The sequence below is a fragment of the Dermacentor andersoni genome, chromosome 5, assembly GCF_023375885.2.
Source record: "Dermacentor andersoni chromosome 5, qqDerAnde1_hic_scaffold, whole genome shotgun sequence".
NCBI classification, from domain to species: Eukaryota; Metazoa; Arthropoda; class Arachnida; order Ixodida; family Ixodidae; genus Dermacentor; species Dermacentor andersoni.
Genome location: NC_092818.1, coordinates 194,027,651 through 194,036,118, shown reverse-complemented (window position 1 = coordinate 194,036,118; position 8,468 = coordinate 194,027,651).

Below are 8,468 nucleotides of genomic sequence, written 5' to 3'. Positions count from 1 at the left end.
TTGTACAATGAAGAAAGGAGCATGTAGGTATGTTTGAAGATATCTCAATATGTACAGGTTTAACAAGCAGGTTAAATGTACGTATTTATAACAATAACTGTGTCCACATACTATGAATAATAAATAAAGTACACAACAAAAATAATAAATTTAGCTATAGACAATGTAAGTGGAAATTGAGACGGATATGGATGAAAAACTATTTTTTCTAATCATTTATTACATCTTCTAATAATTTGATGAAATCAGGTTGCAATACTGTATTATTTAGCGACGAAGATAAATTGTTCCGCTCACGAACAACACGAAGGAAGAAGGAAAATTGAAAAGTATCGCTATTACAAAAGAACTCATTTAGTGCATATGGATGTTTATGACGAGCTATGTGGGATTTGTAAAAGGAAACATATGGTGAGACATCTATTTTTTAGTCTGTTGTATAGTATTCGGAGCAGGAATTTTAGACGAGTTCGTTTTGGTCGAAGCGCCTATGTTGGAAGCCCTGAATGTGTTAGGAGATGAGTAGGTGAAACACTACGCCTGTCTTTTCTGTGAATGAGCTGAATTGCCTTTCTATGGATGTCTTTTTCAGTATAGTTACGTTAGTTTTAGTGTATGGGAACCGTACGACATTAGCACACTCAAGGTCGAGTATCACAAATGTAGTGTACGCTAAGAGTTTGATGTTAAAAAGTGAGTGCCTGCAGCCCTAGACACCTTTTAAGAAATAACAGAAATAAATAACAGAAGAAGTCCCTCCGAGCGGCCGCTGCTTCTTCGCTGAGAAATTATGTTCTGTTTTCTTCGAAGAATCAGTGCTGTTTTGAGACCTTGTGCTGTTGACCAGTGAGAATAGACATCGTATGGGATACCTATGTGCTAAAGATCACGCACAATATCGCGTGGTTTTGCGGCGCTCCGCAGCGCATCTACGCCTACCACGGCGGTAGGCAGCAAAAAACACCGGCACGAAGACGAAGATGTGCATCATCTTCTTCTCGAATGCACGAAATACGATACACAAAGAACGGTACTGCAAGCTAATTTGTTTATATTAGACAGAAGACCATTCACTCTTAAAAAGATACTTGGCCCATGGCCAACTGCGGGCCTTCAAAAAAGAGCACTTCTTGCTCTGAAAAAGTTTTTAGAGGACACCAACATTTTGGGAAAATATTCAGTATCAGATGATCCGAATACGCTAAATGATTTACATGAACGTTGTTCGTGGTTCATAATTGGTTGATGCGGTGATCGCAACTTTTACGCAGTATGTATAATTCTGTTCTGTACTTGCAGTGTATTACATGTGTTGTGTGTTTTGGCTGTTCAAAATCCTCATCATCATCATCAGCCTAGTTACGCCCACTGCAGGGCAAAGGCCTCTCCCATACTTCTCCAACTACCCCGGTCATGTACTAATTGTGGCCATGTTGTCCCTGCAAACGTCTTAATGTCATCCGCCCACCTAACTTTCTGCGGCCCCCTGTGACGCTTCCCTTCCCTTGGAATCCAGTCCGTAACCCTTAATGACCATCGGTTATCTTCCCTCCTCATTACATGTCCGGCCCATGCACATTTCTTTTTCTTGATTTCAACTAAGATGTCATTTACCCGCGTTTGTTCCCTCACCCAATCTGCTCTTTTCTTATCCCTTAACGTTACACCCATCATTCTTCTTTCCATAGCTCGTAGCGTCGTCCTCAATTTCAGCAGAACTCTTTTCGTAAGCCTCCAGGTTTCTGCCTCATATGTGAGTACTGGTAACACACAGCTGTTATACACTTTCCTCTTGAGGGATAGTGGCAACCTGCTGTTCATGATTTGAGAATGCCTGCCAAACGCACCCCAGCCCATTCTTATTCTTCTGGTTATTTCAGTCTCATGATCCGGATCCGTGGTCACTACCTGCCCTAAGTAGATGTATTCTCTTACCACTTCCAGTGCCTCGCTACCTATAACTGACTTTATATATGCGTACGTGGACTAATGCACAGAACTTTGCGACTCATGTACTGTCGGACTGTATATTATTCATCCAGTGTTCTAGTGAGTGCCATATTTTGTGTTTGCTATTCTCCCTTTTTACGCAAATTTGTTTCCTTTGTCAAGCGACAAGGAGTAGCCGGTGCCACCATAAAGGCGCCAACCTCTCCTAATATTAATTTCAATAAAAAAATAACAGTTTTCGTAATGCTCGGGAAGTGACATTGTTAACATGTAGTGTCTAGTTAAGGTCAGATGTTATTGTTAAAGCAAGCTATTTGTGCTGTTCAATTCTAGTACTATAGAGGGCGGAGGGTGGGGGGTGGACGATAAGGTGACTTGTCGCCGATGGGAACCGAACCCACATTGCCCTTACGCTTTAGTTTATCTTTTCGTCCGCTTTCATTTCCCTTTTTCTTCATTATTTTTCTACATCTGAACCAACGCTAATTACCTTAGCTTCGTTGCGTGCTGGCTTATATGGTCATGATATAAAAAAATGAGCCCCTCTGTATAGCTTTTCATCGTTTATATATATATATATATATTGGCACGTGTACTTGTCTTTGTCGGGCGACACGTTTCACCGCCTAACAAATGTTATCGCACAGCGCAGGACGCGCCAGCATGTATCGGAAGTTTCTGGAGTGTTATCGATGGTTCCACCCGCTGTCTGTGACCGAACCTTCTGTAATCTGATTGCATGTGTGCGCGACGCGAATAATGTGGAACTCTGTGGAGGGCAGGCGGGTCCCGGCGATTACTCTGGAACATTCGACGACTGATGTATAAAAGCCGACACGCTTGACCCGCTGATGAGATTTTCGACGATCGCCGACCGTGTTCGCCGCTATCGTTGTGCTATAAGTGTAGTCTGTTGTTGTGGGCACAGGTTCGCCCAACAAAAGTTAGTTTTGTCTTTCACAGTATTGCTACTGTGTTCTTCAACGTCACCACCACGTGACAATATATATATATATATATATATATATATATATATATATATATATATATATATATATATATATATATATATATATATATATATATATATATATATATATATATATATCATGTTAAGGGAGTAAGAGAAGTCACAAATATATTTACAGGATACTCATACAATAACTGTATAGCAGCTGGCAAGATGGTGACAGCGCGCGCAGTCCAGAACGTCGTCTTCTTCATACCAAGCTTAAAACGTCTTCTTGGTCAGCGTGTCACATGACCCCCGGTGGCTTAAGCACTGGCCCAGTGTTGGTTAGGAGGCGGTCGAGTGCATGATACGACTTAAGACGCGCGGCGTGGAACGCGTCGGAGCGATACTGAGCCACGGTTGGCTCAAGAGGGGCGATTTCGTACGTTACGTCAGTTACTTGATGCATGACACGGTAAGGGTCAGAGTAGTGCGAAAGTAACTTTTCCGAGAGGCCAACGCGTCGCAATGGTGACCAAAAAAGAACCAGGGCGCCCAGTGTGTAATGGATGTCACGATAGCGGGTGTCATATATAAGCGCCGCTGATTGTCCTGCAACTCCACAAGTCGACGTCGGGCAATATGGCGCGCTTATTGTGCTTTGAGTATGGCTTCACGGGCGTACTCGGATGTGAAATTCAGACTCAGGCGGAACGGTGTCGAAAGGTAGCGAGGGTCGCGGCCAAACAAGAGGAAGAATGGAGAGAAGCCTGCGGTATCATGGCGAGACGAATTATAGGCGAAAGTAACGAACGGCAATGCAACGTCCCAGTCGCAATGGTCAGTGGAGGCATACATGAACAGCATTGCATTAAGGGTTCGGTTGAGACGCTCAGTTAGACCGTTCGTTTGTGGATGGTAAGCAGTGGCAAGTTTGTGTTTAGTCGCGCACAAGTTTGGAATGTTAATGGCAACTTTAGAAAGAAACTAGCGGCCTCGGTCGGTGAGGAGCTGTCGAGGGGCACCGTGGTGAAGGATGACGTTCTCTAGAAGGAAGTCGGCGAGATCGGTTGCACAGCTTTTCGGAAGAGCCCGTGTGATTGCGTATCGGGTGGCGTAGTCTGTTGCTACAGCAATCCACTTGTTTCCCGAATCAGACGTAGGAAAAGGGCCTAAAAGATCAACACCTACCCAAAAGAATGGTTCGAATGGTACGTCAAGTGGTTGAAGGCGACCAGCAGGGAGTGTGGTCGGCTTCTTGCGTCGTTGACAAAGGTCACATGCAGCGATATAACGGCAAACGTCACGGTATAGACCAGGCCAAAAGAAGCGCCGACGAACGCGGTCATAAATCCGTGACACGCCAAGGTGACCGGCAGTCGGTACATCATGAAGCTGGGCGAAAACAGTCTGATGAAGATGCTCAGGCACAACGAAGAGTCGGTCAGGGCCGTCCGGGCGCACGTTAGAGTGGTACAATATGCCATCGCAAAGTTCAAACGTGCGAAGGTAAGGATCGGGCGTCGTTGAAGTCAGCCGTTGAATAAGGTCTTCTAAAGAGGCGTGCCGACGTTGTTCCGTTCCAATATCACGAAAAGCAGCCAGAAGGAGAACGGTGACAGGTATGCGGGTCGCCGAAACGTCAGGTGAGTCGACAGGATGGCGCGACAAGCAGTCCGCATTTTGATGTAACCGGCCGGTCTTGTGTATACAACTGAATAGTTGCATTCTTCAAGGCGCAAAGCCCAGCGGCCAAGGCTCCCTGAAGGATCTTTCAGGGACGAAAGCCAACACAGAGCGTGGTGATCAGTGGTGACTGTGGATTGCTGGCCGTATAAACAGGGGCGGAATTTACCCACTGCCCAAACGAGAGCCAGACACTCGCGTTCGGTGACAGAATACTTGCGCTCAGCAGTGAAGGCAGCTGGCGTAGGCAATAACACGCTCTCGCCCTTGTTGTTTCTAGGCCAAGATAGCTCCGATATCGTGGCCATTGGCATCGGTACGGACTTCTGTTTGAGCTGACGCACCAAAGTGAGCGACAATGGGAGGGGAGGTAAGCAGCCTAATCAGCTCGGTGAAAGCACCAGCTTGCTCAGGGCCCCAAATGAAGACAGTGTCTTTCTTGAGGAGCTGATTAAGAGGGCGCGCCACGTCCGCAAAATTTTGGACAAACCGACGGAAGTATAGTAGCAGAGGCCCAAGAAGCTGCGAACGTCCTTGGCGCACGTTGGCACGGGAAAGTCCTTCACTGCCCATATCTTATCGTGATCAGGGCGTCCGCCAGAAGAATCGACGAGATATCCGAGCACAGAAATTTCACGACGACCGAAGTGGCATTTGGATGAATTCAGTTGTAGCCCGGGCCCGTCTGACGGAAAACAGGTAGGGTCGACGGGACGCGTTCGAGGTGCGTCGCAAAAGTCGGAGAAAAAACAATCGCGTCGTCCAGGTAACAGAGGCAGATGGACCACTTGATACCGTGTAGGAGGGCGTCCATCATTCGTTTAAATGTGGCCGGGGCATTATATTAACAACCGAAACATTAATAACCGAAAGGCATCACTTTGAACTGATAAGCGCCGCCGGGAGTAATAAAAGCCATCTTCTCGCGGTTGATGTCATCGACGGCAATTCGCCAGTAGCCGGTGCGAAGGTTTATGGACGAAAAATATTGTACTCCATGCAGGCAATCCAGGGCATCGTCAATGCGTGGTAGCGGATAGACGTCCCTCTTTGTTACCTTGTTGAGGTGCCGATATTCCAAGCAAAATCGCCAATTGTTGTCCTTCTTTTTAACTAGTACAACAGGGGATGCCCATGGGCTGCAAGAAGGTTTAATGATGTCACGAGAAAGCATCTTGTCAACTTCGTGTTGGATGATGTATCGCTCAGTAGACGAAACGCGGTATAGGGTCGCCGATAGATCGGCCTCGCGTCCCTGGTTTTTATTCGATGTTTGACAACAGATGTTTGTGCTAGAGGGCGCTCTCCAAGGTCGAATATGGCCCAGTACGAGCAAAGGTGGCAACGTAGTTCTTGAGCACGCTGGGGCGGAAGGTCGGGAGCAATCATTTTCATTAGGGCGTTCAAGTCTGAAGGAGCAGGAGGCCAAGCAAGAGTTGCACATGAGGAGCTGTCACAAGTTAAAGCCGAAATGTGGAAGTCTCGGGCCGGCATGATTTGCGCCAGGGATATTCCGCGCGGGAGTACTTGTATGCAAAGTCCAAAGTTCACAAGTGGAAGGCAGGACGTGTTGTCCGTAATGATAATGACGGTGTGAAGAAAAGCAACGTTATGCGAGAGCACGATATCCGGATTAGGGAATACGATGTAGTCACCGGCTGGTGCAGGTGGAACGGGTGAAACGCCTATGTAGGTAACGGCACGGTGAGGGAGGCGAATATGCTCTGTGGAACATAGCCGTATCGGAGCACTATCGGGAGAGTCAACAGCAACAGGTAGGGTGAGTTGCACGACACCAGCAAAACAGTCTGTCAAGGCGGAATGTGCTGACAGAAAGTCAAATCCCAGGATTAGGTTGTGAGGGCAGTGTTCTAGAACATAAAAGAAAACCGAAGTATGATGTCCGGCGACACTCACGCGAGCCGGACACATGCCAATAATGGCTGGCGTTCCATCGGCGGCTCGGACCACAGGCGACGGGGCAGGAGTGATGACTTTCTTGAGACGATTCCGAAGCTCAGCATTCATCACACATACGTGCGCGCTAGCGTCAGTCAGAGCCGTAACAGGTACACCATCCACGTTCACTCTGATGAGGTTCCGATTTGTGGGCAAGGTCAGGAGAGGATTCTTGCGTCGGGTCATTTTGGTAGCATCACCTCCAAGTGCTGCACCCGTTAATTATCCGGAAGCGTGCGCCGGAAGGAGCTAGGGAACGGTGATCGACGCGATAGGGGAGCTTCTCCGCACGCACAGCTTGTCTTGAGGAGAAGCTCAATCACAAATAAAAAACAACATGGTTGAAAGCTTTAACAACTCTTAATTGTTCACGCTTTTCGTAAATTCGTAATTTCTCAAGCCGGCTTCCCGGAAACGCGATACGCCGTCCCGTATTATGGTATTGGGCCCTGTGGAGAAGTTTATATGCAGAACTACAAATGTTTCGATCGTATATGCAAGCTTTAATCATTCGTCCTTCACATTTCGTTCCGCTATTGCACAGCATAGAGAGATGAGGCTGGAGGACAATTTGTATTGTTGAATTGACCTCTTCATTATGGCACAAATATTTTTATTATAATTTTTTTTTGCGACAGCAGTTATAAAATTAAAGCGCGTTCGCCCCGTCGGTGCCGTGATGTCCTGGTAGCGAAGGTGGTGCAAGAGACGTGCAGTGCGTTTCCCTGCAGAAATGATGAAGCCAAGTCCCTCAACAGCGACTGCAGCGGTGCCAGGGCTGCGTTCTGCCTTCCGATGCTGGCATCATTTGTTGTACGCACAAACATTCACGTTTCATTGCCGCGCGAATCACCGCTCGAGGCACTTTAAATGTATTCGCGGGCTTCTTTCTTTCACGCTCGGAAAAACGCTTCTATGTGGCACGTATTGAGCAACAGAAAGCTGTATCCGGAGTTTCTCATGGTGCCCTACAATTTTCACATTGACACTTTTCATATAATTACAATAATTGAGAAGCTCATCGAATAATTAAGACTAATTATCTAATTAGGTGGAATGCAAAAATTAATCTCCAAGCGACGGCAAACAACGTTACCTTGGTTCTGTACAGCTATAGGTAGCACTTGCATATTTTTAATGTTTGGCTCGAGTTAAATGAAACACCCTGTATATACTACTTTTTCCACATTTGAAGATATCATTAACCAGAATCATATTAGTAGCGTTGTCTGACACTTCAATAGCTTCGTTCAAACATTTACACTGTTTCACCGAAAGAAAGTCCTCTGTATCACTGCGTTTTCCAGACAGCTGTCTGGCCAAATAGCAGCATCCTTGCTTGAACAAAAATTTGGAGGACGCTTAAGCTTCGCCTTCAAGAGTGGAACGCGATAGCGTTATCGCACCCCGTTCGCACCGCCCACTCAAACGCGCTACGCCAGCCAAACGTCGCGATCGGCACAGATAGCCGGGCCCCGACGCGCGATGAAGGCGGACGCGATCATGGGGCGAGTAGCGCGCCACGTGTCGGGGCAGCGCCGTACATTGCGAGGAGGGGGTCTTCTGTGTTTGCCGCAAGGTGGATCTGCGTGGGCGCAGAGCGCAGAAGAAATGTAGCGGAAACGTACTTCGCTACTCGTGAAACTGCGACTTCTGTAAGTTACATGGTCATAATTACCGATATATACCGCAGGATAACTTTCTACGGCACTTTTCTAAGGCAACACCGCATTCACTAGAGGCGATCTTGTCTCGTTCTGAAGGAGCGAACTCGTGGCTGAGTGGTAGCGTCTCCGTTTCACACTCCGGAGAACCTGGTTCGATTCCCACCAGCCGATCTTGCAAGATGCGTTTTATTTATGAAGTGCCTTCTGGTATTTATCGCTCACGGTCAACGCCGCTGACGCCGACACCGACGACA